This window comes from Pleurodeles waltl, chromosome 3_2 (assembly GCF_031143425.1).
Source record: "Pleurodeles waltl isolate 20211129_DDA chromosome 3_2, aPleWal1.hap1.20221129, whole genome shotgun sequence".
NCBI lineage: Eukaryota > Metazoa > Chordata > Amphibia > Caudata > Salamandridae > Pleurodeles > Pleurodeles waltl.
The window spans coordinates 9,173,137-9,200,607 of NC_090441.1; positions in this window are offsets into that span (position 1 = coordinate 9,173,137).

Sequence of the window (27,471 nt, forward strand, 5' to 3'; positions counted from 1 at the left end):
ACTCATCTCGGAACATTTCAAGAAGCACGCAAATTAACTCTAGGACAAGTTTCGGATTACTTACTGTGTAAAAACAATGTGTACTCCCTCCATCCCCCCATGCCACCCCCAGAGGCTGTAATGATCAGATACTTTTTCCAGGGAACACTGAAAATACATTACTTGTGCTTTCTCTTTGAACTCAGCTTGCTACGAACCGGTTATGAAGCGTGAATTCACCGATCAGTGCGATAGTGTAACCTTTCTGACAGCTCCCCCCACATAGAAATGAGATATTGACATTACACCGGCAGGGGAACGGAAACTTTCAGATGCCATCAGAGCTCTGAGTGTAAGGCTTCATATTTCCGAAACACTTTGAAACCCAAGCTGCGATGTTCTCTCCTCACCCCCCCCCCCCCCCCATCAGTATTAATTGATATTTAATAAGGGAGGCAAACACAGGGAGAGGTGTTGTCTGGGGCACCTCCCACGCTGTTCCAAGTGAAGCTTGAAGGAGTTTGTATAACTTTTCTTGAGGGTTAAAAGGGGGTCATGAAAGGTCCACTGTCCTGCCCTATGTTCATTTTTTCTCAGATTGGCCTGTGGGAACCCCAGCCGAAATAGCCGCTGTCCTTAGAAAACTCGAGGCACTCCCAAGTGTAGAGAGTAAATGAGAAATGACAAGCCTTGGAGGTGGGAAATGTAGATGACTTAGTGTTGCTGGTGATGGCAAATTAAATGAGTTTTTTTTCCCACGAGGTTGATCCTCTGAAGACTGCTAAGTTGTCATTTGGGATGCGCTAATGGCAGGCTTTGTTTGGTATCACTCCCTCACACCAGGAAAGCACACGAGGGTGGTGAGAAGTGACGGGCGATATCACATAAAGTGATCACCGACCCTGATCAATTAGCACAGGACTTTGTAAGTTTTGGGCGGACTGTGTCTTAAATAGTTGAAGTAACAAGCCACGTGATTTTACCATCTTACTCAGAGGTAATTGTCTGTCACTGGAACTTTAAAGGAACTTATACTGCTTTTTACTGGAAATTTAGCAGCATTTGTTGACATCTTCAAAGTCAAGTATTTCGATTCATCTATATAATAGGGGTAGTGGCATCATACACCCTTTGACCTTAAAGACATCACACAAATTGGAATTATATGAGCTTTGACTCTGAAACATCACAGGAACTGATGTCAAATGATCTGAACTCTGATGATATCACAATAATTGACATCACTGAATTTTGATAATTACTACATGTTTGACGTCACAGCATACCACAACCGATTTTCCATTTTAGATTTCACATATATTAGGTTGCTGATATGATATGCCAGGAGACATGTATGACATGCAAAATTATGTATTTGCCAGAAGACATTATAGTGCCTCAAAACACAGAACAGTACTGGGATCCTACATTACATATACCACATGACATACACCACAAACTGTCGTGATTTAATAGTTTTCATAGTATATGACAGAAAGAGAAATAGATTAATAAATCGTAGAGATAAGGAAAACAGTTGATTTTGATACAAATATTAGTTATGTGCTCCTGAATTCATTGCTGTAGATCGTACATTACATCTAATGTTTTAGAGTTAGCATTTTGACACTGATTCCCTCTATGCCAAGAATTATGTCCTGTGTGCCATTACCAGACTTTTCCAGAGGCGTCCCATACCCTCGGGATTACTTATAGGGTGCAAGTACCAAATATTACCTATAGTATACCAGTACCAATTTAGTATGGTAGTGCCTGTATATTGTCATAAGTGCCTGTCATGCTAAGAGTTGCCCCCAGTATGACAGTGCCAACATTTTGTTATGGGTGCCTCATTGCCAGGGCCACAGGAATAGCAACAATAACACCACATTCTCACTCATGCTTACTTACATTCGTTCACTCTCAATCTCTCTCACTCACTGTCACAATATGTTCTCTCATTTGTACTCCTTAATCCACAACTATACCCACTCTTACTCTGACATATTCATTCTCCCTCATTAAGACTAAATCTCAATCTGGCTCACATACTTTCTCACTCACTCACTTACTCACTCAATTGTACTAACTCTCAGTCAGTCATTGTTAGTCTCTCTTATTATCACTCACTCTGAATCATGCATTCCCATTTACTGTGACTCAGTCACTCTCACTCAGTTACACTCTCCCACTCAGTCACTCTCATTCACTCACTTGCAGTCACTCTTACCTTCACTCATTCGTTCTTACTCGTATTGACGTATTCATGCTCACTTGATGACAATCTCAATCACTATCACTCACTACCTGTCACTCACTCTTAATCACTCTCCCACATGCTCACACATACAGAAAGACATGCTCACATATACACCCTTTCTCCCACGCAAACAAACTCTTGCCTGACAGCACGAGCACAACGTACATTTAAAAGCATCTTCTTTTTACTTCCCTTAGCTGCCAGAGAAGGTCTGGTTCCAGCGCCTGGTGTTCTCTTTGTATTACACTAATAGTGAATAATTGACTATTATTCATTATTACAATCATAAAAAATGGGCCAAAAAAAAGGAGGGTAAATCCCCACAACCCATGAGGGTGAGCCCCCACCCTTTGTTCTTGGCACTGATGTTGCCACCTCGGAGGACAAGGGGGAGTAAAGGCAGTGCCAGGAGTTGCCTGTGGAAATTCAGTGGTTGGGGCATACAGAGCCAGTTTTAGTGAAACAGCAATCACTCTGAAATCTTGAAACGCAGCTACAGGTGTGCAAAGATTTTTTTTGCCAGCAGAGTGTTATGAGGTTCGCTGTTTTCGTTATTTGCAAAAGCTGCACCTATGTTAGGTAGACGTAATGTAATTACACGGCAGAATCGACGGAATTTGTGTAATTCTGCGTTACTCTTGTAACGCGGAATTACTGATAAATTTACATTCTGCTGCTTCACCGGTGGCATTAAAAATTATGAAGGGATACAATTTTTAATCACTGCATAGTAAGCTAATTTCGTAGCGCAAAATGCATCCTCACATTCATTTTTGGACGCAAGGGTGCATTTTGCGCTAACAAAATAGAGCCAAATGCCCACTCCGCCCATCGCGGAATTCCACGGAATCTGGTGAAATTTACATGTATTTCCACATGATTTCATGGAATCAAACTCTGCAAATTCCACCCACTCTAAGATTCACGATATAATTGCATTTCGAAAGCTAGAAAATGTCTGCAAACATTTATTCTGCAAGTTTACCGTTTAAGATGCTCTTGTGGCCACAGTGCTAATTCGTGGCAGAGCTTTTCTCCTTATTTTCTGTTCACCAACAGTTTTCTTTCAAGAAATGTATTTAGTATGACCATTATGTTGTTGTTAAGTATGTAGGTATTTGACAGAAAGTTCTGCAAAAGTCATGATTTGCAACCAACTGTGGCAAAGGAAAACGATTCCTAGCTCCATGAAGGTTACAAAAATATGGATATTCGTACTCCACTAAATAAATCAACTTTCTTTTCCAGTAACTGATCACTACTCAAGAACCGAGTTTGTTTGTTTCTCATTATAAAATATTCACCACCTGCCCCAGCACGCCGTCAGTCGTCTTATACGGTTGAAGTACCTGATTACAGTGGTATTACATGAAGTAATCACTCTCAGTGAGGGAGGAAGAGAAAACAAGCCAAGCAGCTGGGTTTTCCACCCACCTCGTCATGTGTGTTCCAGTGGATCGGCAAGGAGGTTTCCTGATTTCTTTAAAGTGTTGGTTTTGGTATGTGATTGAAGGAAATCAAATTAAAAAAAACACTCATATCCCCAAAACCTAAAAAATCCCCCACTCCATAAGCTCATCTGACAGACTCACACATAATGAAAAAGAAAGAAGGTGCAAAATAAAACAAGTGTTTTTGTGAAAGCTATGGAGCGTGAAGGGGAGAGCCAACATAAATGACTCTGATTAGGTAACAGTGTGAACAATGTGACCAGCGATTCAATACCGCTGATTAAAAAGGAGGTAACAAAAATACTTGCGTGCATGTGTTCAAATGCGATTCTCATGTAGAAGGGTAAAGCACCCTCCCCAAAGTGGTGGGGTGCGGCCCGTTAGGGGTCAGGGCCTCTGAGGCCCAGCACTCCCCTTGATCGCACCAGAGGTGCGCAGGGCCTGCCGGACTTCCGCCCCCACGCCTCGCGAGGCATGGGGGTGGAAGTACAGCAGGGGGCCAGACGTTGGGTCCGCGTTGGCTGCTGGTCGGAATCGGCCGCCGCAATCCGGTGGGGGGCTATTTAAGAGCCCCCCCCAAGAAGGCTCGTCCTTCTTTACCTGTTGCGGCGGCCGGGTACGTACGGGGGCCCGCATTTGAGGATTCTTCAACTTTGGATTCCCGCTTCCTTTTTGTCATCGATTCCTGCCTTTTTTTATTTTCCGCCTCGTGGGGTCGATTTTCTGCATTCCTCGTGGTTAACGGCTGTGGGATATCCGAAGCGGAGCGTTGCAGGAGGTGCCTGGTCGAAAGAATTGTGAGTATTTGCGCGACCAGCTCGGCGTTCGAGCCGGTTCTTCATCGCGCATTGCTTGTGTGCTGGGGCCCCCTTTTTTCAAGCTGCATGGGGAGCAATTCACTGCGCCGCTGAATCCGGGCGCTGGGGCGGTAATTCGCAATTGAGACAGCGCATGGCAGGCGCGTTTTTTTGTTAAATTATTGGCAGGGCGACTTCAGGCGCACCTGGTAGTTTTATAAAGGGCGCGCTGGTTCCAAGCCCGAGCGCCGGGCATTTTTGTTTTGCTGTTTGTACGGTCCTGCTAAGTAGGACTTCTGGGGCAGCGCTGCAGGTTTACTGGGGTGCACCCCCCTTTTTTAAGCCACGTGGGGGCAATTGTTTCGCGGAGCGGAGTACTTGGGTTCCGGTCACTGGGTCGGACTTCCAAGTGTTTGGAGGCGCATTTCAAGCGCGTTATCAGTGGTAGGCAGCGCGATTCCTGACGCGCTGAGTATTTTGCTGAATGCGCGCAGGGCTAATTGGTCTTGTGTTTTTTGTGGGTCGTGCTGCTTTTTTAATTTTGTGAGCAGGGTGTATTTATTGTACTGATTGTGCGGTCCCGCTTAATAGGACCTGTGGGGAACTCTCGTTTTTCTTCTCTTGATATTAAAAACAGGGTAACTTCTGCCTCGGCTTGATTTCCTTGAGGCTCTGGGTTTATTGGCACGCAAGGAATTTTTAAGTGAAGCTTTTGGTTTTCTTCTTGGGCATACAGTGTTTTTATCGCATGTGAAATGTATTTTATCGCATGCTAGCTGTGGTGCTAGACCTGCCTGTCTCGCGCGTTATGTGTAAGAACCATTGTTGAGAAGTGGCTTACTTGCATTCAGCAAAAGGGTGTGTGTAGCCTGTGTGGTTGCACTAATTATCTGGCTGGCCTTGGCAGGGTTAAGTATTTAAGACTTGTTATTCTCTTAATCCAGTTGTTAACTGTGTTTGTATTCGTCTTGTTTACAGGGTCATAAATAACACAATAAAAAAAAAAAAAAAAAAACTTCTTAAATGTCAGCCGTAAGATAGTTGCTTGTGATTGCATTTCATCATGCCACCAAAAAAGGCTAGCACCCCAAAGGGAAAAGGGAGGGATCCCGAATTATCCCAGTTGTTAAGATTGGTTTTAGAGAAATTGGGGAGCGATGATGCAGTCGAGGTCAACGGGTCACCTGATAAAGAAGTTAGTGGGGATAGGAGCAACTGCCCAAAGCGGTCCCATGTAGCTCCCAGCGCTGCTTTCCCCCCGGTTAAGCGCAGGAGGAATGGAAAAACGCCGGCTCCGGCCTCCTCTAAGCAGGCTCCCACCGTAGTGGTCAGTCCCCCAGCACAGATTGCCCTACCTGAACCTCCTGCCCTCGCCGCAGCCCCTTCCCCGTGCCTCAGGGCTTAACTGAAGGCACCACTATATCACCGGGTCTGGGTCTGGAGGGGGTCTTAGCTGATATCCGAAAATCCTTGGCCCACTTGGCTCCTACAATGCAGTCGGGGTCCCTCCCACCCCTTTACCAGGGATAGTTTTGCCTGCAGCACTGCCTGTGCCCCCTCCTACTCAGGTTCGCGAGCATCAGGCGCAGGTACAGGATCCATCCAGGCAGGCGTTACTAGAGGTATCCAAGTTGTTAGCCAGTATTAATGCCCCAACTATCAACACACACCACCTACAACCCCGTGGGGGTCAAATGATTCCTGGCAGAATTCACTAAAGGAACTAATGCGTCAAGTAGATGCACTGGCGGCTGCACATACCTCAATTTCTCCGCAAGCATCAGTTAACAGCTCAAGTGTCACACAGACACCGGGCGCCGTTCTCACATCACCCCCCATAGTTCAAAACGTCCTGCCTAGTGACAGCAAGGTTCCGGGTCAGGATAACTCTACAAAGGAAGGGACAACAGATGCGTTACTATCCAGACCAGGTAAGCTGGTGGCACACATTAGTACAGAGGTAAAAGAAAAGATCTGGAAGGGGGAATTTGTGGACATCTTTTCGTTAATAAGGGCAAAAAGGAGGGAGGTTGAGACTAAAGAAAAAGAATCCAAGTCATCCTCCTATGGAGAAAGGAAGCCCAAAGTAGAAGAGAATATTACAAACTGTTTATTTGGTTTTAACGTATTCATGTCAGTTTTGTTGGAGAAAAAACTGGAGTTGGGCACCTCTTTGATTTACTACGCAAATAAAATATTGAAGGCCCAACACACTTATGGGGGGTCTGCTTGGTTGGAATATGACAGGGATTTTCGATGGGCTAAGGTAGAAGATCCATCCACTATTTGGGATCAAACTGAGGTTAACGTTTGGCTGGAATGCGTTAATAACAAGGTCTCTGGGAGGCAGCCCTTTCGGTCACAAGTGTCCTGTGAGAAAATGGTTTCTTGCTGGGCGTTCAACAGGAAGGTGTGTTCATGTCACGCCGGATCCTGCAAGTTCAGACACAACTGTTCCTTTTGCGGGCAACCTTCCCACCCAGAATTTAAATGTATCAAGAAGTCTAAAGAGAGGGGCAGAGATCCAAGTAAGCCATCTAATTGACTGCCCTTTGCCTTCCCCTATTAGACTAGACGCATTGCTCCTGTGGTTACAGGCTTACCCAGCGTTAGATTCCGCAAAGATACTTCTTCACGGTTTTTCCTTTGGTTTCAGGATCCCTGCCTCTAATGTCTCACCAGTGAATCACTGTAAGAACTTAATCTCCGAATCGCAGAACTCTTTTGTAGTTGCCAGGAAGCTGGCAAAAGAACAGGCCCTGGGCAGGCTAGCAGGCCCCTTCCAAAGACCGCCTTTAGCAGACTTTGTGTGTTCCCCTTTGGGAGTGGTTCCGAAGAGGGAACCAGGGCAATTCAGGCTGATTCACAATTTGTCTGCCCCCCGGGGGTCATCAGTTAACGATGCCATTGATCCTCAACTTTGCTCGGTCCGCTATGCATCAGTTGACAACGCATTGGAAAAAGTAAGGGCGTTAGGCCATGGGGCCTTGTTAGCAAAAACTGACATTGAGTCAGCTTTCCGACTTCTTCCTGTCCACCCCGGGGATTATCACCTATTGGGTTTTCAATTCCGGGGAGAATACTTCTATGATAAATGCATGCCCATGGGTTGTAGTATATCATGCATTTATTTTGAGCAATTCAGCACTTTTCTTCAGTGGGTTTTTTCACTTCGCACTGGTCACCGCAATGTCATTCATTACTTGGATGACTTCCTAATCCTGGGCCCCCCTGGGTCTCACAAATGCGGGTGGGCTCTCCGGGCGTTGATCGCAATGTTTGAGGAATTCGGGGTCCCTTTGGCCCCAGAAAAGACGGCCGGTCCCTCTACTTGCATCACCTTCCTGGGGATTGAAATTGATTCTGTGGCCGGGGAGTGTCGCTTGCCTCAGGAGAAGTTGCTGGCTTTCATGGGGTCCATTCATACAATGTTGTGTCAGAAGAAAGTTACCCTCCACCAGCTTCAGGTGCTGGTAGGCCAGCTGAATTTCGCCCTGAGGATCATTCCTATGGCCCGCCCCTTTTCTAGATCAATCGCTCGTTCAATGGCCGGGCTGACAGAGAAACATCACCACACTCGGTTGTCTGGGGAGGTTAGGGAGGACTTAAGGTTGTGGGATCTTTTTCTGCAAGATTTCAATGGGGCCGTCATTTGGCCTGACAAGGCGATTTCCAGCCCTACGCTGGGCTTGTACACTGATGCTGCAGGTAGCATAGGTTTTGGCGCAATACTGGGCCCCTTGTGGTGCAGGGCTGACTGGCCAGAAGATTGGGTATGCAGAGGTTGGACCAAGAACATTGCCTTTTTGGAATTATTCCCTATTGTTGTAGCTGTAAATATCTGGCCGGAAGAATTGAAGAATAGGGTTGTAATCTTTTGGTCTGACAACATGGCAGTAGTAGAAGTCATTAACCGCCAAGGGGCTTCATGCCCTCTGGTCCTGAGCCTGTTAAAACACCTGATTTTGACTTGTTTGCAACACAACATTACTTTCAGGGCTAAACACGTGCCTGGGGCTCATAACAACGCAGCTGACACTCAGTCTCGCTCATTAATGCAGGATTTTCTGCGGTATCACCCCCGGGCGATGGAGAAGATGATGGAGTTCCCAGAATTTCTGTGGAAAATTGGTGCCCCGCCCTCCCAGATTTAGTAGCAACATCTCTAGCACCACACACTAGGAGAGCTTATGAGAACGATTTCTACCATTACAGACGGTTCTTACAGACGCAGCATATTTCCGAAATATATAAAGCGGGCTCTAGCGGGTTGGGCCAGGGTGGCCCACGTTAGTGCAGATGCTAGGCGCCCCGCTACCGCACCCCTGCTGGAGAACCTTTTGCGTGCGAGTCAGCTTTATTTTCCGCAGCATTCGCAGTGGCCTTCTATGGGGCCTTCCGCATCAGTGAATTGGTGGGCTCCTCCAGGGGCGACCACGCAGCTGGGTAACAGTGGGGTGACGTGACAGTCGGCGCAGGGTCCCTTTCTATAGTCTTGCGCAAATCAAAAACGGATCAGCTTAAGAAGGGAGTGCGCATCACACTCAGTGCCGCAACCGGATCCCCCCTATGCCCGGTGTCTCTAACGAATAGATACCTCACGGTCCGCCCTCCAGCGGGCTCTTCTGCCTTGTACATACACCCTAACAGGGACTGCCTATTGCGCTACCAATTCTTGGAGGTCTTCAAGTTGGCCCTGAAGGCAATAGGGGTGGATCAAAAAGGATACTCCTCCCAATCATTTAGAATAGGGGCAGCCACACTGGCGGCGGCTGCTGGCCTGTCGGCTACCACAGTAAAAGGCATCAGGCGTTGGTCGTCTGAGTGTTACAAGCGTTACATCAGGCCCGAAATGGCAGCGCTAGTGCTAGTATGTGATCTCCTCAAGCTCTTTTCTTTTCTTTTCAGTGCAATGTCTCAACATGTGGTTTGGGTTCTGGGGCATTCATTTGTTCGACGGGAGGCGTACCGGGTGCAACAGCTCCATGGGTCAAATCCGGCGATGGTGCAAGGTGTGGCATTCCGCTGGTGTGGAATTGGTGGAGTGGGCATCACTCAACTACAGCATTTGGTCAATGTGGAGAAAGGATGTGGGGGGCTCCAGTCCCCGGATCTTATTATTATTCACTTAGGAGGCAACGACTTGGTGCGATTGGGCTGCAAGGCACTAAGAGAAACAGTATTCTTAGAGATTACGAATTTGGCAAAACAATTTCCAAATGCAGCAATTGCTTGGTCCCACATGGTGCTGCGTCGCAAATGGGGCACAGGGATCAGATCAAGGACTATCAATGTTTCAGTACGCCGGCTTATCGCTGAGATGGCCAAACTTTGCCCGGGCCCTGGGCGATTATGGAACATCCCCCACAAACTCTTAAAGGGCTCCCACATGTTTCACAGGGACCAGGTGCATCTATCTGATGCAGGGACTGATCAATTCATTCGTGACATGTGATGTTTTGCTTGTAGTCTGTTTTTGGGTGGGGAGGGCGAAGGACCTTTTGGGCACTGGTCGCCCTTGTGGCGGAAATTGAGATATAAATGTGACTAGAAACAACAGGAGGGGGTGCCCAAGGTTGGGCCCCCGGGAGGACACCTGGGATAGGATCCTGAAGTTCTGAGCCAACCAGCGGATGTACACACCAGATCAAGGGGTAAGGGAGCTCAGATCGATGGGGGGAACATGGGGCTCCAGCTCTTGGCCGCCCCGTTACACCCCGAGTCTGATTGGTGTTTGGAGGGGGGGCAGAACCCGAAACATGAGGACAAGGTACGGTGTAGTCAGGGTAGCCGCCCCTCCTATGGATACAGGTGAGATATGGGTCACCTGTGTGGTCCAATGGTGGTTCAGGACAGGAAGGGATCTTGTCAGAATTGATTTATGGTCACTAACTCTCATGACATGTAAATATGGTAAATGTTTGTGGAATGAATACCCATTACACTTGGTATAACTAGTTTGCTTCAAAGTTATAGATGTTTTAAAATGTTTTTTAATAAAAACCACTTCCAATTAGTTAAGTTTGTCGGTCTGTGTATTTCTGGTGGGGGGAGTGTGGGTTATCTGGAGGCCTCCGGATCCTAACTCAAAATATGGAATACGCATGCTGCTGTCGGTATGTTGGTTTACACCACAACTTTGGGTTTCTATATGGGAGGTGCATGTGAACACGTACACTTGAGTATTTTCGTTACCTCCTTTTTAATGGTTGCCATAAGCGCCACATTTTTTTAAAAATCAGGAACATCTGTTCCCCCGGATCTCTCGTGGACCACAGAGGGTGACAAAACTGCGCCTTTCCAGGGTAGGTATCTGGCTTTTACAGCATGTGTCTATAGTGTTTGTTTGGAAAGAATTCCGTCCCATCTTAAATTTATTCTCTGTCTTCTTCAAGGTGTCTCCACTCAGATTACCTTCGTCATGATGACCCTGCATTGATTAATCCTACAATAGGGTCGAAACATCGACATAGCACTGAATTATGGACTGGTTTTCAACTTCTTCAAACGTGGGTGGGGATATCCAAAAGGATAGATATCCCAGGACAACACTATTATTCCTTCCAGTCACATATGTATATATGTATATAGTATTTGCGCACTTTATTCACTTTGTCACCTTTCACTGCACCGAAAACGCACTGGAGCACCTTATACATTTTATGTCATTATAATTTTGTTTCAACCTTAATAAACTATGACATTTTTAATACCATTTCCTTACAGGACACTCGCTCCATATATAACATAGTGCCATGGAAGTTAAGGGCTACACTTCCCTCTTGGGGACCACCTGTGTCTGACATAGGAAGAAAGAGTAACACATCACACTAATCCCCTGAATATTAATCCCACACCACCAGGAGTTCGGCTTTACTTTCGGTCCTGTTCTTAGGCCCTTCACAGACCTTGGACCATTCCCCAGGTCATTCTTAGTCCTGATGAGAGCCTCACATCCGATACAGGGTGAAAATGCCATTGACACCATCTAAAGAAAGACCTATGTTCTTATAAACATGTCATACAATTCCCCTACTGTTTCTATTTGTATAATATGTATTCGGTTGTCCTTTGATTCATACCAATATAAGGTCTGATTCACATATTGTCACTCCGTTTATTTTACTTGGTTATGATTTTTCTCACTTGGGGTTCTGTTGAATCACTCTCTCACTATTCCCTTGAATGTGGATAATTATCTATTGTATTGTGTTCATTTTGTTTTGACTTTTGGAATAAATTAAATTCATACAAATTTAATATATACTGGTTGACTGGTCAAGTTATTTATGTTGACATTTATTCATAACAGAATGTTTCTGTCTCAAACTAAAAAAGCTATAATTTTGATTGATTCAACACAGGATTTTCCTACCTCATCATAAGATATGTCTAAAATGAGTAACATGTGAACACTTATTACAAGTTTGAACTTGGTACCCATGTTTTCATGGACATTTGGGTCGCTCTTGTTTCTTGAAAACCTTTTTAAGGGGGCATCGTACCAAGGCTCGTTCCCCCCTTGACTGTGCTACCATTGTCATTATACCTAAAGCTGGATTTCCTGTGGACTGGTGCTCCTCCTACTGATTATTTTCTTTTCTTAATGTAGACATCAAGGCCTTTGCCAGGGCTCTAGCGACTAGGCTGAGTCATATCTTGTCCCATCTCATCCATCCAGACCAATGTGGTTTCATGCTGGGTAGAAGTACCCAACACTATTTTTGTAGGGTGCAGCTGGCCCTCTCCCAATCACACCACCTAGATCGTAACCTAGCCCTTCTCCTTCTAGACCTTTGGAAAGCATTCAACATGATCTCTTGGTCGTTCCTTGAAGCGGTGCTTGAGCAAGCGGGGTTCGGTCTATCTTTCCAGAAAATGGTGTGCCTTCTGTACACCCCCACCGCTTGGGTCCATGTCAACAGCGTTCTGTCTCCCCCATTTCCGATCTGCAGAGGTGTACGCTAGGGATGCCCCCTATCCCTGCTGTTATTCACCCTGGCCATTGAGCTCCTGGCATGCCTGATATAAAGCAACACTCAGATCTCAGGCTGGCAATGGGAAGATGGTTTTGAGGACCAGATAGCCCCATTTGCAGATGACATAATTCTCTTCCTCAGCGACCCCCGATCCTCTGACCCTAGATTTCTTAAGATCCTCTGTCTATACAGGGAAGCCTTTGGTCTGCGTGTTAACACACATAAATCCCTTCTAGTAGAGCTGGACCGGAAGACTGCAGGGCGCTACTAGTGCGCCGACATACCAGTCCATCGGATCTCCTTTGTATACCCGAGGATTCATATTTCATGCCTCCTGGACATTGCCTGCTCCCTCATCTTTTGACCCCTTGCTTCGACACTGGATGGAGACCTGCGTAAGTGGAAATGATTGCCCCTTAACCGGATGGGACGTATCAAAATCTTTAAAATGATGTGCCTCTCCAGATATCTATAAATTCTAACAAACTTTCCATGTGCACTTTCCTGGGGGTGGCTCCGTTCCTAGACCTCGAAGCAGACATCCTTTGGGTGGATGGGCTACATTGAGTGGCCATTAACTCAGTGCTAAAATCTCCTTTTAATAGTGACATTGGTATGACTGACATCTATGGCTAATATCTGGCTGCACATCTAGTACCCATAAATGAATGGTTCACATTCTGCTTACCGTCTGCAACTTCACTTACTGGGGTTTGAGGGGCTTCTTGACTTGCTCTACGGGAGTTGGATGCCCCTAACGGTACCACCCTCACTCAGGTGATGGTGCTGGGGGCGGCACTATGCCTAGTCCGGTGGGACCGCCGTCTGACAGATTTGACTCCCTTGTGGTGGGTTCCTGGCTTCAACAGGTCTTGAATCTTAAGGGCTTTGCTCGATGGGATCGGATAAAAATTACATACCTAGGGATATTAGACCCTGATGTCCTTTCAGGAATTAAGGACCAGTACACCCTATCCTATAAACAATTTTTCAAATTTCTCCAGCTGCGTCGTGCCTTGCAAGTTCACCTCTCACTAGACAACCAAATCCCCGAACATAATCTGCTTGAGGCAATCTTTATGGGGCGTCTAGCTAATGGAGCAATATTGGTTATTTATCGTTCACTGATTATTACTGAGGGACCACGTTCCAAGAGTATCTTCATTGATGTGGCTTGTTTGGTGGCAAAGAGAGATATCGCTTGCAAATGGAAGCAGCCTTCGCCCCCCCACCCTGCCTTCTCTGTTGTCATGGCGAAGAGGGAGTGACTAATGCGCACATCAGCAGGCAATTTACAAGGCACAGAAATGCCCCCCAAAACATGACAAAATGTGGGGGAGGTGGTGGACATATCATGGAATACCACCATAGTGGAAATGTTGTTTGAGATGGCTACCAAATTCAGTATTGTACTTCAGAGCTGCCATGGAAATTATAATTGTGTCACAGTGATGATGCTTGTAATTTTAAACATAATAAAATGTGGTTATCAAATTGGGCAATTTTACACCTGGCATCTTTGGTGTGGATTCCCCCTAACTTCTTACCTTCAGACCTCCTGTTTTTGCTGACTTCCTTTTTGCGGGCCTTACAACTCTGCACATTTTATGACTGCTTACCAGTGCTAAAGTGATTGAGCTTTTTCCCTAAAACACAGTAGGACTGTCCTATACCCAACTGGCATATTTAATTTACTTGTTAGTCCCTAGTAAAGTGGCACTGCATGTGCCCAGGGCCTGTAAATTAAATGCTACTAGTAGGCCTGCAGCACTCGTGTGCCACCCACTTAAGTAGCCCTTTAAACATGCCTCAGGCCTGCCATTGCAGCCTGTGTTTGTGGTTTTAAACTGCCATTTTGACCTGGCAAAATAAACCTTTCCACATGCCCAAACCTTCCTTTTTAATACATATGTCGCCCACAGGGTAGGCTCTGGATAGCCCACAGGGCAGACTCTGGATAGCCCACAGGGCAGTGTGCAATATTTTTTAAAAAACAGAGTGTACTGGTAAGTTTTGCATGTCCTGGTAATGAAACACTCACTACTGCAAGGCTTATCTCTCTCATAGGATAACATTGGAGTTGCCGTATTATATCTGATAAGTGTAATTTTCAAATAAGAACAGATGAAACCTTCATGTTTGGTGTCTCTGGAATCACTATTTAAAATCCTAACTTATGGTGAAGTTGGAATTTAAATTGCAATTCTGGACTTGCCAGTTTTAGAAAGTTGGCATGTCCCTGCCTAAGCCACTTGGTATCTGCAGCCTGTCTCTGGTGAGCCAATTGGTGCCTGGACCCTGTCTCTGGGTGTAGCTGGCAGGTGGGCTTTCTGTATTCCTTCTAGACAGCCACTCACAATGGGTGTTATTGGATGGGCTACCGCTGGCAGGATGGGAGGGAGAAGCTGGGTACAGCCCTACTGACACTAAGCTGTGTCCTGCATCCATACAAAGGGCTACATACCTCTCTCCCCCCATAGTTAGTCTGGAGCATGGGCCAGGAAGGCAGGGGATCTGTGTACTTCAAAGGCATATCTCTAGAAGTTTCTCCCCACTTCAAAGGCACAACTCTGTATAAAAGAAAGATTTCAGAAACCAACTCTTCAGTACACCTCTGTACCTGTGGATATTCTGTCAGGAAGAAGGACTGCTGTGCTGCTACAAGGACAGCCACTCTGCTGGACTGTTCTAAAGGAACTGATGCCCTGCTGTCCTGACCTGCTGCCTGAGGCCTTCTTGCCTGGAGAAGAAAAGCTGAACCTGCAACTTAATCTTGAACCCTGGACCCCAAAGTGACTCAAAGGCTAGCCTGCTGGCTTCCAGATCTGATCCTCAGGGACATAAAAGGCTCCCCAACCAGCTCCTTGACTCAGCTGCGGCGAGTTCCTAGACCCGAAGTAGCGCCTCTCAGGTCCTGGACCCATGGTGTGACTCACAAGTTCTTGAAATCAAGATTTTGGGCCCTTCACGACTGCGAACGGGTTCATTCGCACCAAGACAGCACCCTCACCTAAATTCAGTGCGAGCAGCCACCAGCACTTCTCTTTGCACCACAGCATGAATAGCCCATGGGGCTCCGCTAATGCGAAGCTCAAATCTGACCGTCCACGACACCTGGCCTGCTCTTCTGACATTCCGACTGGCACCCGCAATGATCTCTTTGCTCCCTGCGACTCTCTACAATGAAAAAAGGACTCTTGGCATTAAAGTTGAGAAGGTAAACCTTCAGCGGGACTAATCTGAGACTGTAACCAACCCGTGCTCGATTGACTTTTACCCTGTCCAGCGTGAGCAGACAGCTGCGGGTGGTACCGCTTTTAGGTGCTATTTTACGGTTTATTCACAACTATGGTTCTACTGATTGGGTTTTCATTGTTTTGGTCTTGTATTATTTATTAAATTAGGCACTATTTTTCTAACCGGTGTGGGATCTTTTTGTGTGGTTTTCACTGTTTTATTGTTTAAGTGTTGCACAAATATTTTACACATTCCCTCTAAGTTAATCCTGATTGCTCTGGGTTTTAAGCACAGGTTAATTTGGGGTTTGCCTGTAGCTTACCATGACTAGGATTGTGATTGCTGTTTGATCAGGGCTCACACTCCAGTCAATCAGTAACCCCATTTCTAGCAGGCACTCTGAAAGCTAGAGTTAATAAACTCTAGCTTTCAAGATTGCAAGAGTGCAAGAGATGGCAAAGGGAGTTTGTCAAATAAGGCGGAGGACTCTGAGGACAAGAATAAATACAGGCATTTCATGTAATCAGAATTGTTGACTAAATAGGCATTGAACTGCCAAATATTTAAACGGGGGCGATGTCCATGAGCAGTGTTAGAATTAAAGGAGGGATGTCAGATTTCAGGATTAGACCACACACAATATAGTTAGGAAAGATGAGATGGAGAACAGGGCAATATAGACTATAATAAAGTAAAACATCAGCCTCCAGGGTAGGTTCTCAAATGCACAATCCCAGCACCAGAGGACCTATAGCTGGCCTACATGTCAGAGAGGGCAGAGATGTATAAAAGAGAGCTGGCTGCAGAAGACCGAATCGCTTGATGTTACATTTCTCACCCATAATTCCTTTCCCACACCTTTCTTGATTTTCCCCTTTGCCTGTTCCATCAGTCTCACTTCCCCTGTTTCCTTCTACTGACTCCTGTATTTGTTTTGGACAGATCTTGGTATTTTGACTGTACTACTGGTTTTTTATTTTACTGCAGTGTGATTTGGCTTAGTCAACTAGAAACCTATATTGAACTGACTTCAGATTTCCCACTTTTGCTTGGTGATGAGGAGTTAGCTTTATAGTGGATTACATTGCTACATATCTTTAGTTCTTGGGCAAGTTTCCGTGTTTGCCTGGGGGCCGGTTACAGTGATAGTTCATGTCACACTGAATAAGCCACCACAAGTATTTTTTACAACACTTGCCTGTAGTAACAATTCCTTTACTGTTATCTGATAATCATTTCCTACAGATTTTTCTCTTGATAGTTAGTTGTATTGTACCTCTGTGATGCTGTGCCATTTTGTATATCACAGAGATCAGTCAAAGTCTTCTACCAACCATCCGAGTGTTTTCTCTCTTTCTCTCTAATCCCACTATTTTAGGCTCATGTGTTCCCTACTTTCCTGGAGTGTGATAAGGGACAAAGGATCACCTAGAAGGAGGGGGAAGGCAGGATTCTCTTCACTGTCCATCAGCCTGAGTTGCAAGGATCACAACAATGGATCCCAAGTGGGACCCTGAGGGCCCCTTAGAAATGAGCAATTACCAGAGTAATCAGTAATTAAGCGCCTATTTTTAGTAGGGTTTCACCCATAGGTTCATCTGCTTCCAGCAAGCAGTGCCCCTGAGTGAGTGTTTATGGGTAGTAAGGGAGGTGTAGGAATGGTAGTATTAAGGGGTAATAAAGATTTGTTGTGGTCTAGGGAAGGGTAGCGTTAAAGGGTAGTATGCGTTTTTTAGCATGCCTGGAAGGGTAGTGTTAAGGGGTAGTAAGGAACTGTTATGGTTGAGGGATGGTTAGTGTTAAAGATCAGTAAGGGTTTTTAGGGTTCAGTGAATGGTAGCACTAAGGGAGAGTAAGAGGTTTTATGGTGCAGGGAAGGGTAGTGTTAAGGAACGGTAAAGGGCTTTTAGTGTTCAGGAAAGGGTAGTGTTATGGACTAGTAGGGGGATTTGGGGTATAGGAATAGATAACTGTAAGCAGTAGTAAGAGTTTTTTAGGGTTCAGGGATGGGTAGCATTAAGGGGTTGCAAGAGGCTTTTAGGGTTTAGGGACGGGTGGTATTAAAGTGTAGTAAAGATTTTTAGGGTTCACAGAAGTTAGCGCTAAGTGTTAGTAAGAGTTTATGCTGCAGCTAAGGGTGGCATTAGGGGTAATAAGGGGTTTTTAGCATTCAAAGAAGGCTAGCATTTAAGGGTACTAAGGGTTTTTTGGGGTTCAGGAAAGGGTAGTGTTAGTGGGTAGTAAGGCGTTTGCAGGATTCATGGAAGGATTGAGTTATGGGATAGTAAGGGCTTCTAAGGTTCAGAGAAAAGTAATTTAAAATTGCAGTATATTAAAAAACATACAAATATTACATTTGAAGTCATTTACATATAATATTAGTATTGTAATTTTTGAAACATCAAATAATAAATAAAAATTAATAACTTTTTATAATTAAAATGTATAAAGCAGGAAATAATAGTTACACACTTACCTCCCAAACAAAGGCACCTCAGCTGTAAAGAAAGACTATGTCAAGGAGCTTTATCTGCACTTACCTTGAATTAATTGCTCCTTATGTAAAGGTTAATGAAGTAACAATGGGCAGGACTGTGGATCAGAATGTAGAGGAAGGTATACACCAACAGGAGCACAGGAGCGTGAAAAAAGCCTCTATGTGCACATCCCTCAAGTCCATAAATCTTTATGTTTCAAATCTTTTTACTGGAGAACATTATGAAGCGGTAGAGCGGACCAACAATGCTGCCTGCAGTGTCTCTTGAAAATAAACAAGAAATTCCAAACAAACAAACCCCCTCGCCGCACCCTCCCCTCTTCTTGGACCCACAGAGTCAAAAATGTAGATATGTCAGGGCTCCACTCACTCAATTCAACTATCAACCCTGGCACTGGGTACTCTGTGGAGCAAGTGCCAGGAAAGATCTGTGAATCTAATTAAACAGATGTACTTAGGGCTAGAGAGTTCCCAAAACACAGCCGAGACTAGCATGATGTAGGGACGCCATAAGTTACCATATGAATCTCCCTGTGTGGTGAAAGATAGGGTAAATTTCTCCATCTCCAAAGATGTGCCATCCCTGGTAGGTATGGACCCTACCCGTACCCCAATGCCCTAGAATGTTCTACAAAGCTGCACCAAGAGCAAACCCTATTTGTTGGCCTATACGTTATTTAAGGGGAAAAGTAAGCATGTTGGGTAGCACCAATATAGTGTAAGCGGGAAGCGGGGTATCTGAGTATGTAGGTGTGTATGGATGCCATCTAAAATCTTAGTCCAGTAAGTAGTAGTTTTTGGGCAGTCTCAAAGCACGTGTACGAAGGTCCAGGGTGATCCACAGCCATGCCAACAGTCAGCGCTGTGCGTGGGGTTACTCCTGTGGAGTTGTACCAATGTGAGGTACCAGCAAGTAGCTATTTTAGAGGAGGTTTTAACACTAGCTGTGTTATGGGCTGTATGCCATGCCCTATAGTATATGTCGTTTCCACTCTTCTTGCGTCAGCTATCGTCCAAGTTTCAGTTTCCATCGCCTCTCCCCTGCTGATTTAAGCTGCAAAGCGGGCTGTCGTAGGAGGCCATACAGTTCAGTGATCAGGTGCTTGTCTGACGTTTGCATCACCAACCATTTTTCAAATGGAGCGAGGGAATGTTGCTCTCCCAGGCAGACCATCGACTGGGTCATCCAGTGTCTAATTTGAATGTATCTCAGCCTCTCCATTTCAGGAAGCTCGTAGCCAGCTCAAAGTTGAGGAAAGGTCATGAGGCCGTTCTCGTCAAACATATGACCAACAGACCGACACCCTACTCTCTGCCAATGTTGAAATGCTGCATGGTCAAGGCCTGGGGTGAAGTACACGTTGCCAACAATCGGTGTTAGAGGAGAAGAAACGAGGTCAAATGTCTCTGCTTACTCATCTTATCCAAGACCTCCATCACCAATCTAGTGTCAGGAGTTAGGTAAAGACTCTGTGGTCGAGCTGTGTTATTTAACAACTGGATCTTCCACAAATGCATCCCCGCGACCGCCCGCTACATGAAATGTCAGTGCTTCTCAGACTCCCCTCTGGACCACTCAACCAGGAACCGGAGTTGCTACGCCTGGTAGTAATGTAGAATGTTCGGTATGCAGAGGCCTCCTTCTTTGAGGGCTATGTACGTCAGGTTCCTGCGCATCCGGGGCTGAGTGCTGGCCCAGGCATAGCAGTTATTATCCTACTGAAGGGAGTGAATGGAGCCAGGGAGGCCCCACAGGAAGGGCTTGGAATTTAAATAAATGTTTTGTCAGTACCGACTTCTTCTGGGCAGCTATCTGCCCCAGCCAAGAGAGGCAATGCAAGCTCCAGCAACGCAGGTCAGATTGAATTTGTGTGTGCGGAGATTTGTAGTTCAGGAGTTCAGTCTCCTTAACTGTGGTGGCTAGCTGAATCACTAAATAGGGGAGAGAAGCCGTTGCCTATTTGATTGGGTGTTGTAAAGCAGTTGCGGCCTTCGTGGATTGCGTGCCTGGGACTTCTGAACGTTAACATGGAATCAGTCCGCGAGTCTGAAGGCCTCCAGTTCCACCAGAAAGGCTGTAAGGGACGTAATCATTCGTCTAAGGCCACTATTACGTCATTTGCATAGAGGCTAATAGTGTGCTCCTAACCTCCATAATGTACTCCTTTAATGGCAGGGTTATCACAAATTTATTGGGCCATGGGTTCCACATAGAGGACGAAAAACAGGAGTGGAAGTGGACACCCCTTCCTAGTGCTCTTGCGGATTTGGAATGGATTTAAGGCCTGACCATTTATTCGAATGGACACCAACAGTGGCCATAGTTGCTAAGAACCCATTAGCGGAATCTCTCACCGAAGCTGATGTGATAAAGAATGGCTTCCACATAGGGACAGTGGATGCGATCAAACGCCTTCTCAGCATTCACAGCCAGGAACATTCATTCCCGGTTAGAACACTGGCGACTGCACTGGTGGTTTCGTATGAATCCTGCATGAACCGGGGCAACCAGGACCAGTATAAAGGGGTTGAGTCAGGTGACCAAAATGCTGATAAATAGCTTAATATCTACAATCAAGAGAGATATGGGGTGATAGGAAACACACTGCCTTTTGCTTTCCCGGGTTTTGGAATGACCAATATAGCTGTCTCCAGCGTGGAAGGCCGTACAGTATCCAGACCCTGAGTCAGGTCAGTATATAAACTAATTGTGTACCAAATGTTTTATAGAAGAGGGCAGGAATACCATCCGGCCTCAGAAATTTAAGGAACTTTTGTTCGGTGATTTCAGAAATAACTTCCTCTATCAAAATCGGTTGTTCTAAGGACACTGCCTGATCTCGTGAGTCTCGGGATACAGGCCTCCCGGAGATATACGCCCAGTGCATCCGGGGGCAAGGTCTGTGCCGTGTAAAGCTCCTAATAAAAATCTCGAAAGGCAGAAGCAATGGAACTGACGTCTCTGAGATCAGAGCCATGGACTGTCTTTAGGGCTTGCATGTTCTTTGCATGTTATTGTTCCTTCACTCAGATAGCCAGAAGGCATCCGCCTTTATCGCCTTCAATGTGGAAGGAGTGGTGAAGTCTGAGGGTGGCATATTCTACTCTATCTAGGTCAAGGCCCACCAGTTGCTTGTGCGCTTCTTCCAACTGGCGCCAGATTCTCGGTGCACCATACGTTGGTAGAAATGTTCAAGTTTCCGTAATCTCTGGCCCAAGAGCTCCTGTTTCTCACAGCAGAGTTTATTATCCGCCGCAGAGATCACAATCAGCTCTCCTCTGGTGATGACCTTTAGGGTGTCCCTGAGAGTGTGAGATAGGGGTGTACATAGCATCATTGAGCTCCAGGAAGTTTGTGAATGCCCTGGTATTCTCAGTGACCACCTCAGGCCTGTGCAAGAGGGTTTTGCTCATCCGCCATGGCACAGAGGGGCAGTGCACAAGACAGAAGGTCATTGTGAGAGAGGCACTGCATTGTCTGACAAGGAGCGGGGTTCTATTTCAACATTCACAACCAGGTATTGGAGGAACCTGTTACCTAAGAAGTAGTTTATATGGGCATATGATTTGTGCGCATAGGAGTAAAATGTGTAGTCCCTAGTTTGTGTGACGGTCACGCCAAAGGTCCCCCAGCCCCAAGTCCTGTAACCAATGTGTGCCCTCCCGAGAAAGTGCTCCCATCTCTTTATATCGATGCATGGATCTGTCCAGGCTATTGTCAAAGACTAAGCTCAGGTCATCCCACAAGCACTAGGTGGTCCCGGGTAAACATGACCTCCGCCATTGTATGGTGTATGATCACTCTTGGCCATAGTTAGGGGCGTAAATGGTCGCTAAAGGGAAGATTCAATTGCCTACAGTCAATGAATAGGCTAGCAGTGGGCCCTTGATTTTGGCCAACTTAGTGCCCACCTGGCCAGAGAAAGAGCAGGATACTAGCATGGCAACCCCTGCAGTTTTAGATGGAGTAGAGGAAAAGTATTGGTGCAGGAAAGCCAGGGAGCGAAGTCTATGCCAATCGCTAGGGACTAAGCAGGATTCCTGAAGGAGGCATAGGCCCCTTTAGACTGTTCTAAGTAGGATAGTATAGCTTTGTTTTTAGTGGGATGATTCAGGCCCTTTACATTCAGGGTGATGATTCTTACTGTGTCATGCATGCCAGAGGTAATCAGTATGTGCCTACGGATGAAAGTCCAACCACAATCTGGAAATGTAAGATATGTAGTGGTCAAGTCAGCATCTGAGCCTGTGACATGGTTGTGACAAGACTGTCAGTGGGTTCATTTCCAACCAATCAAATAATACATAACTAAACAGTAAGAACAACATAGTCCGTTGATGGGCACGTAGAAGAGTCCGAAGGGCCCACAGACTTTGGATGATCATGTGTCTGATGGCACAAGCAAACCGTCCCCCCCACCTAAAGTGTAAAAGTCAGCTGTTGAGGTTCAATTTCATTCATGTTATATCAGCACCAGCGGCGTCAACAGATAGTCTCCAGCACAGCTTGTCGCTCCAACGCCATGGTCTCTGGGTCTGGAAGAGGGCCGACTGTGAAAGCCTGGTTTCCCTGTCATGGCAGTCATCTGTGAGTCTTCCGGTTGCGATGAACAGACTGCGACTCCATGGCAGAGGATTCTTCAATGCTGAACAATTGACAGGCTTCGTTAAGGGAGCAAAGTTGATACAGTCTGTCATCGAGGTGGAAGATTGCCTGGAAGGGATGTCCCCAAGTGTACGATATACCTTTGCTCCAGAGGAAGGCTATGACTGGGTGGAACTCCTGGCATATCTGGAGTGTGGGGGCTGCAACGTCCTTGTACAGCATTGGCTGGAGGCCCTGGAAATGCACTGGTTGGTGGTCTTTGTTCCCCTCGAGGATGCGTTCCTTGAGCTGGTAATTATGGGCGCATCACAAGATATCTGCTGGGGGTGCGGAGTCCGGCCTCGGTAGCTCCACTCTGTGTGCTCTGCTTTGCTAAATGCCCATTCTGTGTGGGGAGTCCACGATTGCTCTGAACAAGCCCCTGGCATACGCCCCCACATCTTGTCCATCCGCCCAGGTTGGAACTCCCTTGATACAAATGCTATTACACCTTGAGTGATTTCCCAAATCTGTTGGTCTTTGTGCCTGATGATTTTCTGTTGACGCTGTTCAATGTCCTCGTCTCAGCTGGTATCATGGTTTTCCACAGAGAAGACTCTTTCCCCTATTGCAGCTATGTCGCAGCGGACCTCCAAGAGTTTGCTGGACAATTCCTTCTTGACAGATTAGAGGTCCTCTCGCAGGGAAGCACACAGAGCCTCCAAGAAGGAGCGAGTCACGGGTTCCTCCATCTCCTCACTATCATGCTTGTGGTCGGGACCGATGCTGCTGGGGGTCCCCCGCTGTCTTAATCAGCATGTCCTTCAAGCTACGGTCTTTCTTCCCTTGGGCTGCAGCCATGGTTCCCGGTGGTAGTGCTGTCACCCTCTTCTGCTGCAATTAGGCCTGAGAGGTAACTTATCACTAGAACGTTGATTTTGTGGGGCATATACAGTCAGTGGCCTGTCAGAAAGGACCTCAAGAGCGGAGAATCCAGTGGCAGGGGCCCGGTTCTGTAAACTACAGTGCAGTCTTGGATGTTAAGAGTAGGTGCCCACCCTGCTAGGCTGCTGTCCAGAGGTGATCCCCGGGCCCCAGCTTTCAGTGGGGTACTGTGTCCGGCTCAGTAATGCATCTTGGAGGCCCAAGGGTTGTTGCAACCCAGGCCCTGGCCTGGTCCACAGCTAAGCCTGACTCAGCGAGGTCTCCTCCACTAGGCGCTCCTTTCCAATGTGAGGGGAAGGTGGCGGTGGGGCTGCTGCTGTGACCTAGGTTGTGGAGATTGGCAGCTGGGCAACAGCAAGGCCCTCTGTCCACGAGGGCTGTGGGAGGCGCAATGTGACAGTACCTGTAATCCAGCAGCACAGGTCCCAAGGTGATTGGAGCTCTGAAACACTCCCTGGCAACAGTGGGCCTCAGCGGCCCCCCCAAAACGGGCCCCGGACCTCGCCAGTCAGGGGTCTTCTCTGCCGGCATGGAGCCTAGTCTTCTGACCCCCAGATCACCGCCAGGCACTCCGCACTGCGGAAGTTCTCGTGAGGGGGAGCCGGGGCCAAGCTTGCACCGCTGGCGGGACTTCAGGTCTGACACTCAGCTCTCAGGAGGATGTAGTGGGCCACGGGTGGTGGGCAGGCAGGCCCCAAGCATAGGCGACTCCCACCAGCCTGCAGTCAACTAGCTGCCATGTGCTACAGGCACCACATGTAGGTTGTCGGAGCCGCTGCTCCTTATCGAGCTGTTTCGCTGACTCCTCTTGATGCTGCTAAATCCCCCACAGCGGGGAGCACCCCAGAGCCTCAGAGTGTCCTGGCGGCAATAGAGGTGAGTAATGCTGCTAGTAGGAGCGGAACAGTGGCGAAACATGTCCTAACTGCCCACCATCTTGGCCATGCCCACCAATAAAACTTTAAACTAGTAATTAGAAAGAAATAAACATTCTCTTTCGGACTGCCATGATAAGGTACATTGATGTTGATAATGGAAGGGGAGAGGTAGGAGGCTGGGCCTACAGTGCAGCAACACATTCTTCCTGACTGCCCTTCGCCCAGCTGTGCTGCTGCCAGAGAAGAACACGCACATCTATTTATATGCAGTCGTATAGCAGTACAGTCACATATGTATAATCCACGTGTCAAGCTCTATTCTAACACAATAGTTTGACTTGATAAAGAACCCTGACTCAGAAGGTTAAGAACTCTTTCAGTGGAAGCCCAGAGCTTTGCCCAAAGTTTTACTCAGGTGAACTAACATCTGTGTGGAGCTATATTCCCTCTGTAGTACTCCTGATTTGAACAGATCATGTCTGGTGACGGCTGACCTTTGAAAACAGGCCTAAAAAGAAACTGCAGCTCTAATACAGAGCATGTATGTGAACAGACTGAGGACGTATCTAAATTTATAATATATGGGATATTGCACTCCCACTATAAAAGTCTGTTTCTAATTTCTTCAAAATAGGAGGCTTGTGACACACCTAGTCACCTATTACAAAGAAATTCTGTCAGAACCCAAGTTTTATAACCTATTAGAGCTCTGTTCTGACATCACAATGCCTGCTGCCATAGCCAGCAGCAGACAGGAAAGGGAGTTTAGGTCACTGAGCATAATTGAAGCATCTTTTTAAGGAACAAAACTAAATGTTACTATTCTTTCTTCTGCTCCGCTCCACTGGCAGAGCCAACAGAGTTTTTGGAACTCCGCACTCCACTTGGAACGGGGAGTTATCCCAAAATTTCACTAGCCCCGTCAGCAGAGCAGAGCTCACCTGGTGCTCACTGCGGCCTAGTTATGGGCTGCACAGCGCAAGCGCAGACAGTCTGCACTTGCATTGTGCAGCCCTATAACTGGGCTGCAGGGCACCCCAGAGCAGAGGCCCGAGGGAGGCAGCTGCTGAAGACTCATCGGACAACGAGGAGTGGAGGACCACCAGGAACACCCAGGTAAGTCCTTGTCTCTTTCCTTTGTTGTCATTGTTTGTGTACATTGGTACATTGGTGTACAAACAAGGACTGAAACTGCAGCTTTCACTGCCTACTGCCATGGCCTGGAGGCATCTTGGGCACCGGCCTGACCCGTGTGCCCAACAGGCCTGGCAGCTTATCCTGCCTTTGGCCCTGGCCTGAATTCAGGCTACGGCCATAGGCAGCAAAACAAAGCTGCTGTTTCTGGCCTCTTGTGCACCGGCCTGCACACAGTACAGGCCGGTGCACAAGGGGCCTGAAAAGGCAGCTTTCAATGCCTACGGCTCTCCTGAGTGCACCCGATCTCGGCTGGCTGACCAGTCAGACCTGGCCCGACCCTGTTTAGTAGCAAGCAGACATGAGATATTTTTGCATTCCTTGGGTAATTATAGAAAAGTTAGAATCTTTGTGCTTGTTTTTACACATTTCGAGCGACTGTACCTTTTTAAAACTGACGTATGAAATTGACTCTAATATCTTTGTACAATAAATATCTAACAGCTTTTCTGATGTGTTTAATTGTACGCTAGATATTCTATTTTTATTCTTCATACTTGAAAATATGCCTTCTCTTTCATATGAAAGAGCTACACACCAAGGATTTAAGTGGTTCGTGGGATAGGTGATGGTGTGAATATGTTGTATAAGGAATAAAGTACCCCCTGCCGTACATGATAAGTATACTGCAAGTCACCTCAGAGTTCCATAACCTTATAAAGCAACACAGCCTTTGGCCTTGTTCCTCTGTCAGGTCATAGTACTCCTCAGTGGCTTGCAATATCCTTATAATGCATGGCAGGTGGTTATTTATCCCATATATAGTGAGAGGTTATTCCAATACAACCCGTCAACAAGCAATATCTAAATTTAAGAGCATGACAAGAGAACTAAACCTTATCCAAAAGAAGACACCTAAAGTTGATAATAACATTAGATTAATCACACAATTTAGACATGCAAATTATGACATTAACAAAGGGCCATGTGTTCAAACGATTTTTGTGGTTTGAAACAGACAATCAGTCCGTTTTACATATGTACAAAATACAAATTACGATTCAGTAACACGTAACCAAATCAAAATTTGTGTTTGCAATTCGGTATTTGGAAGGGGCATGTTCAGGGCTTCCCTTCCAAATACTTAATTTGAATGGGATGAATTAATGTTTTGTGACCAAATTATGGTTGCAAAACATTCATACTTTACCGACTCCTTGAAGGAAGTGGTAACCCATTTGCAAAAAGGGAAGTGTTCACCAATGGAGCCCTTCCTCTTTGAGAATGGAAAACAAATATTTTTAAGAGCAAACTGTGGTCCCACGAACCACTGTCTACTCTTAAAAAATGTAACTTCAAAGTTTTATTTTATATTTTTTAAACATATCTTGTTAATGAAAACGGTCTGCATTTCACAGACATGGAGGTCTGCTGACCTCAGCATGTCACCATCTCTGTGATGGCTGTGATTCCCAATGAGTGGCAAATTGAGACTTACCTCATTAATGTGCATGAGGTAGTTCTATTGGTGACCCACTAGGAATCGCCAATAAAACTCTCAAAGTTTCATTCTTTAGGGATACAGATTTTCTAATTGCGATTCGAAGACAATTGCAATTAGGAAATTGGTATTGCTAATGTTAGTACAGTGGTCCATAGCTCTTCAAAACACTGAACTATTTTACAATGGGGACTGAGACAAAGGGACATAAAATGATTGGCCTAGCAC